The sequence below is a fragment of the Eumetopias jubatus genome, unplaced genomic scaffold, assembly GCF_037043125.1.
Source record: "Eumetopias jubatus isolate StellerSeaLion01/CBP00866 unplaced genomic scaffold, mEumJub1_p1.0 scaffold_50, whole genome shotgun sequence".
In the NCBI taxonomy this organism is placed as follows: domain Eukaryota; kingdom Metazoa; phylum Chordata; class Mammalia; order Carnivora; family Otariidae; genus Eumetopias; species Eumetopias jubatus.
This window is the reverse complement of record NW_028274856.1, coordinates 896,545-905,883: the sequence shown is the minus strand read 5'-3', so window position 1 is coordinate 905,883 and position 9,339 is coordinate 896,545.

The window sequence follows — 9,339 nt, the reverse complement described above, 5'->3', positions numbered from 1 at the left end:
TGATGTGAGAAACCGCAGAAGCCTCCCTTGTCCCCGTTTCCCTCTCCGGTCCTGGTGCCCCATTCCTTCCTAAGGCCTCCTCAACCTGACCGGAGCAGTGATTCTGGATTCTCTTCCACATGGGGACCCTGAGGCTGAAACAAGAAGGGCCCTGACCTTGGTCTTCAGACTGGTGGCCCTGTGCTCTTCCACCTTCTGCGTAGCCAGGTCCTAAGGCCCCCAAGCCCCGAGTCTGTCCTCTGCTGAGAAGGACCTCGAGGGGTTAGAAAACATTTTCCCAAGACTGGGATCACAGGGGGTCGGGGATGGATATCCAAGGCCGAGAGGCACTTCTATAAGACTGTGGCACCCTTGGGACACTACATCTCTGCAGCCCAAGAGACATCAGAGTAAGCTGAGGCCTTTTGTGCTATAGCCCTCCGGACTTGGGGGAGGGTATCTCTTACTACTCCCAAGTTCGCAGGGTGGTGTTGGACACCGGAACCCAGACCTTGTCTTTTCCCAGTGCCCTGGCAACACCCTGGGTCCCTTGGGGAACCCTGACCATCAGCCCGGACTGTCCCCCCGTCCCTATGGGGCCTGGTTCCGGGGCCTGCAGCGACACAGTGAGGAGAGGTGAGGCCAGGCAGGAGCGGGGAGAGGGCAGAGTGGACTCTCCCTGGGGGCCATGGATCCCTGGTCAGTGCAGACCCTGTTGTGTGCCGGCCCCTCGGGCACCGAGATTCCAGCTCCTGGTCTGGCTCCGGGAGGGAGACCAGAGTGTGGCCCCTGCTAGCTCAGATGTGTCACTCTGTCCTGTAGCTACAGCCTGTCCCACCAGCTGAACTCCACCTCCTAGTCGGCCAGCTCATCTTCACGGTCAAGAACAGGCCATCATGAAGGTCAGGGGCCATTGCGTGCCTGGTCAGGCAGGGGACGGCTCACTTTCACCTCAGGGAGACTCTGGCTGGTCTAGCAGGGGCTCTGGAGGCCTGGCTTTCCAGGTTCTCTGCTGAACAGCTCTGGGACTGGAGCCATTTAACCTCTCCTCGCTGGGCCTCGCTTTCCTCTTCTGTGCAATGGGGTGAGGCTGAATGATCCCTCCCATGGCGGAAACATGTGGAGTGCTGGTGATGGACGTAAGCCGGGCACCGAGCCTGGATTGCAGAGTGCAGAGGGGGATGGTGAGCGGTGTGGGCAGTGAGCACTCCTTCCCCCAAAATCAATTTAGCTCTTCCACGTAGCCGCCAGACCACTGGCTGGGAGCCCAGGAGCAGTGGCCGACCACACTCCTGACACCAGGCCCCTGCGTGTGGCTCTTCCTCAGCACTGGGACACGGTGGGGACCGCGGGACTTGGGGTCAGCTCCTCTCTCTGAGGGAAGGAGACGAAAGAAGGCTTTCCTTGGGGTCCCCCAATGCCACATAAGAGGGGAGGAGGCTTCCCCCAAACAGTACTTTGAAATTCTGCTTCTGTTAGAACCTGAGCCTTGGGCTTTGGTTATTTCACTTGCTGGGCTGACGAGATACACTTGTTCTCCAAGACTCCTCCTCAGATGAAGAGCCCTTGCAGGTCCCGGGCATCCTGGAGCCCGGGGTGGGAGAGGGGCCAGTCCCCTCCCAGGCTCCTGCAGGAGACCTGTCCTCCCAAAGGCAGGATGGTTTCGGGTCGTGGTCCTGGGCTAGGGTTGGAGACAGCCTGTCACTGCTCCTGACTCTGGGGTGAGTGGGCCTTTTTTAGGCAAAGCAACACCCACCGAAGGCAGTGGCTTCAGAAAGAACACACTCCTGGGCCCGGTCCCGCCCCAGGTCGGTGGCTGACTTCCCCAGCCCCAGAGGAAGAAGGATAGCCTCTGCTTCCTTGGGCTTTGGTCCTCTGACCCACGAGCAAGCACTGAAAAGTTTCTAGCCCTCCTCTGGAAGCGCACCATCCCTGAGCGGGCCAGTCACGGTCCACACACGAAGACGGACAACGTGCTAAGTAAGTGCAGGAGGTGATCCTGTTCAAATGGCCTGCGGGTCGGTGGGGTTGCTGCTTCTGTGCCCTCCAGTGGGCCGCTTTTCCCTGGATGGAAATTCTCCTGGAGGCGCCTCTCTGTCCTTTGAGCTCCGTTCCTGCTGGTTTCAGGACCAAGGGACTCCAACTGAGCATTGTGCCCCATGTCCTCAGGGCGATGGTGGTCATGGTCTGTTATGATGATCTGGGAGGTTCCTTCAGGTTCCTGCTCCCCTAGGCACAGGTGCGGTAGCGACAAGCCCCAGGGCCATCCCCCAATTTCAGCATTGTGCCCCATGTTCCCCAGGGATGGTGCTAATAGTCCGTTGGGATTGTCTGGGAGGGCCCTCCAGGTTCCCGCTGCCCCCCCAGGCACAGGTGTGGGTGGCAAGAAACCCCAGAGCCGTCCTCAAGCTTCAGCATTGTGCCCCATGTCCTCAGGGATGTTGCTAAGGTTCCATGAGGATCATCTGGGAGGATCCTCCCGGTTCCCGCTTCCCCAGGCACAGGTGAGGTGGCCAAAAGGCCCAGAGCCCTCCCCCAAATTCAGCATTGTGCCCCCGGGGGTGCTGGTGCCGGTCATGGGCTGTCAAGATGGTACAGGAGGATCCTCCAGGTGGGGCTTGGAGCCTGGGTAAACCTGGTCGCACTCAGGTTGCATGAGGAACAGATGAGTTGAGGTCTTCATTTGGAAGAGTCATTTCGCTTTTCCAAAAAGGTCAAGGTCATGGGTCTACTTTAGAATGAAGATAATGACTACTTAAAAACAAGTGTGTGTTTCCCCTTCTCCCAGAAATGGAAGCAGGTGTGCAGGCCATAGGTCGGAGGACCTACTTATCCCCACCTGACAGCACTTCTCTGCTCTGGATCTAGGAGACCCAAGGTTTGGAACATCAGCCTGTGGGTCAGGGATGTAGCATTTCACAGGATGTCAGTGTTCTGAGAAATCAGCAGGTCCATTTGGCACAGTGTCATCTTCCTGTCAGGACTGGCGGTCAAATGTCTCATGAACCCCACACTTCCGGGGATTTCCTCTTTCCTCCCGTTGACCGAGGGTTAGGGTTAGAGTTAGGGTACTGGTTAGGGCATGGGTTAGGGTACGGGTTAGGGTACGGGTTAGAGATAGGGTAGGGGTTAGGGCACGGTTTACCGTACAGGGTAGGGTTTAGGGTTAGGCTACCATTTAGGGTACGGGTTAGGGTTAGGGTACGCTTTAGGGTTTGGGTTCGGTTCAGGGGTAGGGTTAGGCGTTAGTGTTCTGGTAGGTGTTGGGGTTAGGGTACGGGGTAGGTTTAGGGTACAGTTTAAGGTTAGTTTTAGGGACCTCTCCAAATGTTCCGTGCCTGCTATCACAGGAGGCTGGTGCCAAGCTGACAATGCAAGGATGAGCCAGGGGCTGCGCTTGTCATGGAACACAGCTCAGAGGGGCTTGAATCTGCTCTGGGGTCCAGGCAAAGCCACCCCACACCTGCCTGTGTCCCAGCCCCTGTGGGAAGGTAGTAATGAACTGATTCTGACCTTGACCTCTCCCAACACAGGATTCCAGGGGCTCCCATTACTGTTAGGCTCAGGTCCACGGGCCTCGTCTGTGCCCATGCGCTGGGCCGTCCCCACAGTGGCTCCTGGCACACCTGAGTCCTGGTCACACATCTCTGTGGAAACCCCTGCCCTCCAGGGTGGATGGCCAATGTGACGGCCCTGTCAGGAACAGAATGGCACAAAATGCCGGGATGTCATTTCTCAGCTGATGGAGTCTGTGACTTCTCCTGGTTCCCTCTGTCCTGGGTTCATTCTCTGTCCCCTTCTCTGTCTCTGTGTCTGTGTCTCTCACAGGAGCAGACCCGTGGGTTCCATGGGCGATGTGAGAAACCGCAGAAGCCTCCCTTGTCCCCGTTTCCCTCTCCGGTCCTGGTGCCCCATTCCTTCCTAAGGCCTCCTCAACCTGACCGGAGCAGTGATTCTGGATTCTCTTCCACATGGGGACCCTGAGGCTGAAACAAGAAGGGCCCTGACCTTGGTCTTCAGACTGGTGGCCCTGTGCTCTTCCACCTTCTGCGTAGCCAGGTCCTAAGGCCCCCAAGCCCCGAGTCTGTCCTCTGCTGAGAAGGACCTCGAGGGGTTAGAAAACATTTTCCCAAGACTGGGATCACAGGGGGTCGGGGATGGATATCCAAGGCCGAGAGGCACTTCTATAAGACTGTGGCACCCTTGGGACACTACATCTCTGCAGCCCAAGTGACATCAGAGTAAGCTGAGGCCTTTTGTGCTATAGCCCTCCGGACTTGGGGGAGGGTATCTCTTACTACTCCCAAGTTCGCAGGGTGGTGTTGGACACCGGAACCCAGACCTTGTCTTTTCCCAGTGCCCTGGCAACACCCTGGGTCCCTTGGGGAACCCTGACCATCAGCCCGGACTGTCCCCCCGTCCCTATGGGGCCTGGTTCCGGGTCCTGCAGCGACACAGTGAGGAGAGGTGAGGCCAGGCAGGAGCGGGGAGAGGGCAGAGTGGACTCTCCCTGGGGGCCATGGATCCCTGGTCAGTGCAGACCCTGTTGTGTGCCGGCCCCTCGGGCACCGAGATTCCAGCTCCTGGTCTGGCTCCGGGAGGGAGACCAGAGTGTGGCCCCTGCTAGCTCAGATGTGTCACTCTGACCTGTAGCTACAGCCTGTCCCACCAGCTGAACTCCACCTCCTAGTCGGCCAGCTCATCTTCACGGTCAAGAACAGGCCATCATGAAGGTCAGGGGCCATTGCGTGCCTGGTCAGGCAGGGGACGGCTCATTTTCACCTCAGGGAGTCTCTGGCTGGTCTAGCAGGGGCTCTGGAGGCCTGGCTTTCCAGGTTCTCTGCTGAACAGCTCTGGGACTGGAGCCATTTAACCTCTCCTCGCTGGGCCTCGCTTTCCTCTTCTGTGCAATGGGGTGAGGCTGAATGATCCCTCCCATGGCGGAAACATGTGGAGTGCTGGTGATGGACGTAAGCCGGGCACCGAGCCTGGATTGCAGAGTGCAGAGGGGGATGGTGAGCGGTGTGGGCAGTGAGCACTCCTTCCCCCAAAATCAATTTAGCTCTTCCACGTAGCCGCCAGACCACTGGCTGGGAGCCCAGGAGCAGTGGCCGACCACACTCCTGACACCAGGCCCCTGCGTGTGGCTCTTCCTCAGCACTGGGACACGGTGGGGACCGCGGGACTTGGGGTCAGCTCCTCTCTCTGAGGGAAGGAGACGAAAGAAGGCTTTCCTTGGGGACCCCCAATGCCACATAAGAGGGGAGGAGGCTTCCCCCAAACAGTACTTTGAAATTCTGCTTCTGTTAGAACCTGAGCCTTGGGCTTTGGTTATTTCACTTGCTGGGCTGACGAGATACACTTGTTGTCCAAGACTCCTCCTCAGATGAAGAGCCCTTGCAGGTCCCGGGCATCCTGGAGCCCGGGGTGGGAGAGGGGCCAGTCCCCTCCCAGGCTCCTGCAGGAGACCTGTCCTCCCAAAGGCAGGATGGTTTCGGGTCGTGGTCCTGGGCTAGGGTTGGAGACAGCCTGTCACTGCTCCTGACTCTGGGGTGAGTGGGCCTTTTTTAGGCAAAGCAACACCCACCGAAGGCAGTGGCTTCAGAAAGAACACACTCCTGGGCCCGGTCCCGCCCCAGGTCGGTGGCTGACTTCCCCAGCCCCAGAGGAAGAAGGATAGCCTCTGCTTCCTTGGGCTTTGGTCCTCTGACCCACGAGCAAGCACTGAAAAGTTTCTAGCCCTCCTCTGGAAGCGCACCATCCCTGAGCGGGCCAGTCACGGTCCACACACGAAGACGGACAACGTGCTAAGTAAGTGCAGGAGGTGATCCTGTTCAAATGGCCTGCGGGTCGGTGGGGTTGCTGCTTCTGTGCCCTCCAGTGGGCCGCTTTTCCCTGGATGGAAATTCTCCGGGAGGCGCCTCTCTGTCCTTTGAGCTCCGTTCCTGCTGGTTTCAGGACCAAGGGACTCCAACTGAGCATTGTGCCCCATGTCCTCAGGGCGATGGTGGTCATGGTCTGTTATGATGATCTGGGAGGTTCCTTCAGGTTCCTGCTCCCCTAGGCACAGGTGCGGTAGCGACAAGCCCCAGGGCCATCCCCCAATTTCAGCATTGTGCCCCATGTTCCCCAGGGATGGTGCTAATAGTCCGTTGGGATGGTCTGGGAGGGCCCTCCAGGTTCCCGCTGCCCCCCCAGGCACAGGTGTGGGTGGCAAGAAACCCCAGAGCCGTCCTCAAGCTTCAGCATTGTGCCCCATGTCCTCAGGGATGTTGCTAAGGTTCCATGAGTATCATCTGGGAGGATCCTCCCGGTTCCCGCTTCCCCAGGCACAGGTGTGGTGGCCAAAAGGCCCAGAGCCCTCCCCCAAATTCAGCATTGTGCCCCCGGGGGTGCTGGTGCCGGTCATGGGCTGTCAAGATGGTACAGGAGGATCCTCCAGGTGGGGCTTGGAGCCTGGGTAAACCTGGTCGCACTCAGGTTGCATGAGGAACAGATGAGTTGAGGTCTTCATTTGGAAGAGTCATTTCGCTTTTCCAAAAAGGTCAAGGTCATGGGTCTACTTTAGAATGAAGATAATGACTACTTAAAAACAAGTGTGTGTTTCCCCTTCTCCCAGAAATGGAAGCAGGTGTGCAGGCCATAGGTCGGAGGACCTACTTATCCCCACCTGACAGCACTTCTCTGCTCTGGATCTAGGAGACCCAAGGTTTGGAACATCAGCCTGTGGGTCAGGGATGTAGCATTTCACAGGATGTCAGTGTTCTGAGAAATCAGCAGGTCCATTTGGCACAGTGTCATCTTCCTGTCAGGACTGGCGGTCAAATGTCTCATGAACCCCACACTTCCGGGGATTTCCTCTTTCCTCCCGTTGACCGAGGGTTAGGGTTAGAGTTAGGGTACTGGTTAGGGCATGGGTTAGGGTACGGGTTAGGGTACGGGTTAGAGATAGGGTAGGGGTTAGGGCACGGTTTACCGTACAGGGTAGGGTTTAGGGTTAGGCTACCATTTAGGGTACGGGTTAGGGTTAGGGTACGCTTTAGGGTTTGGGTTCGGTTCAGGGGTAGGTTTAGGAGTTAGTGTTCTGGTAGGTGTTGGGGTTAGGGTACGGGGTAGGTTTAGGGTACAGTTTAAGGTTAGTGTTAGGGACCTCTCCAAATGTTCCGTGCCTGCTATCACAGGAGGCTGGTGCCAAGCTGACAATGCAAGGATGAGCCAGGGGCTGCGCTTGTCATGGAACACAGCTCAGAGGGGCTTGAATCTGCTCTGGGGTCCAGGCAAAGCCACCCCACACCTGCCTGTGTCCCAGCCCCTGTGGGAAGGTAGTAATGAACTGATTCTGACCTTGACCTCTCCCAACACAGGATTCCAGGGACTCCCATTACTGTTAGGCTCAGGTCCACGGGCCTCGTCTGTGCCCATGCGCTGGGCCGTCCCCACAGTGGCTCCTGGCACACCTGAGTCCTGGTCACACATCTCTGTGGAAACCCCTGCCCTCCAGGGTGGATGGCCAATGTGACGGCCCTGTCAGGAACAGAATGGCACAAAATGCCGGGATGTCATTTCTAAGCTGATGGAGTCTGTGACTTCTCCTGGTTCCCTCTGTCCTGGGTTCATTCTCTGTCCCCTTCTCTGTCTCTGTGTCTGTGTCTCTCACAGGAGCAGACCCGTGGGTTCCATGGGCGATGTGAGAAACCGCAGAAGCCTCCCTTGTCCCCGTTTCCCTCTCCGGTCCTGGTGCCCCATTCCTTCCTAAGGCCTCCTCAACCTGACCGGAGCAGTGATTCTGGATTCTCTTCCACATGGGGACCCTGAGGCTGAAACAAGAAGGGCCCTGACCTTGGTCTTCAGACTGGTGGCCCTGTGCTCTTCCACCTTCTGCGTAGCCAGGTCCTAAGGCCCCCAAGCCCCGAATCTGTCCTCTGCTGAGAAGGACCTCGAGGGGTTAGAAAACATTTTCCCAAGACTGGGATCACAGGGGGTCGGGGATGGATATCCAAGGCCGAGAGGCACTTCTATAAGACTGTGGCACCCTTGGGACACTACATCTCTGCAGCCCAAGAGACATCAGAGTAAGCTGAGGCCTTTTGTGCTATAGCCCTCCGGACTTGGGGGAGGGTATCTCTTACTACTCCCAAGTTCGCAGGGTGGTGTTGGACACCGGAACCCAGACCTTGTCTTTTCCCAGTGCCCTGGCAACACCCTGGGTCCCTTGGGGAACCCTGACCATCAGCCCGGACTGTCCCCCCGTCCCTATGGGGCCTGGTTCCGGGGCCTGCAGCGACACAGTGAGGAGAGGTGAGGCCAGGCAGGAGCGGGGAGAGGGCAGAGTGGACTCTCCCTGGGGGCCATGGATCCCTGGTCAGTGCAGACCCTGTTGTGTGCCGGCCCCTCGGGCACCGAGATTCCAGCTCCTGGTCTGGCTTCTGGAGGGAGACCAGAGTGTGGCCCCTGCTAGCTCAGATGTGTCACTCTGTCCTGTAGCTACAGCCTGTCCCACCAGCTGAACTCCACCTCCTAGTCGGCCAGCTCATCTTCACGGTCAAGAACAGGCCATCATGAAGGTCAGGGGCCATTGCGTGCCTGGTCAGGCAGGGGACGGCTCACTTTCACCTCAGGGAGACTCTGGCTGGTCTAGCAGGGGCTCTGGAGGCCTGGCTTTCCAGGTTCTCTGCTGAACAGCTCTGGGACTGGAGCCATTTTACCTCTCCTCGCTGGGCCTCGCTTTCCTCTTCTGTGCAATGGGGTGAGGCTGAATGATCCCTCCCATGGCGGAAACATGTGGAGTGCTGGTGATGGACGTAAGCCGGGCACCGAGCCTGGATTGCAGAGTGCAGAGGGGGATGGTGAGCGGTGTGGGCAGTGAGCACTCCTTCCCCCAAAATCAATTTAGCTCTTCCACGTAGCCGCCAGACCACTGGCTGGGAGCCCAGGAGCAGTGGCCGACCACACTCCTGACACCAGGCCCCTGCGTGTGGCTCTTCCTCAGCACTGGGACACGGTGGGGACCGCGGGACTTGGGGTCAGCTCCTCTCTCTGAGGGAAGGAGACGAAAGAAGGCTTTCCTTGGGGTCCCCCAATGCCACATAAGAGGGGAGGAGGCTTCCCCCAAACAGTACTTTGAAATTCTGCTTCTGTTAGAACCTGAGCCTTGGGCTTTGGTTATTTCACTTGCTGGGCTGACGAGATACACTTGTTCTCCAAGACTCCTCCTCAGATGAAGAGCCCTTGCAGGTCCCGGGCATCCTGGAGCCCGGGGTGGGAGAGGGGCCAGTCCCCTCCCAGGCTCCTGCAGGAGACCTGTCCTCCCAAAGGCAGGATGGTTTCGGGTCGTGGTCCTGGGCTAGGGTTGGAGACAGC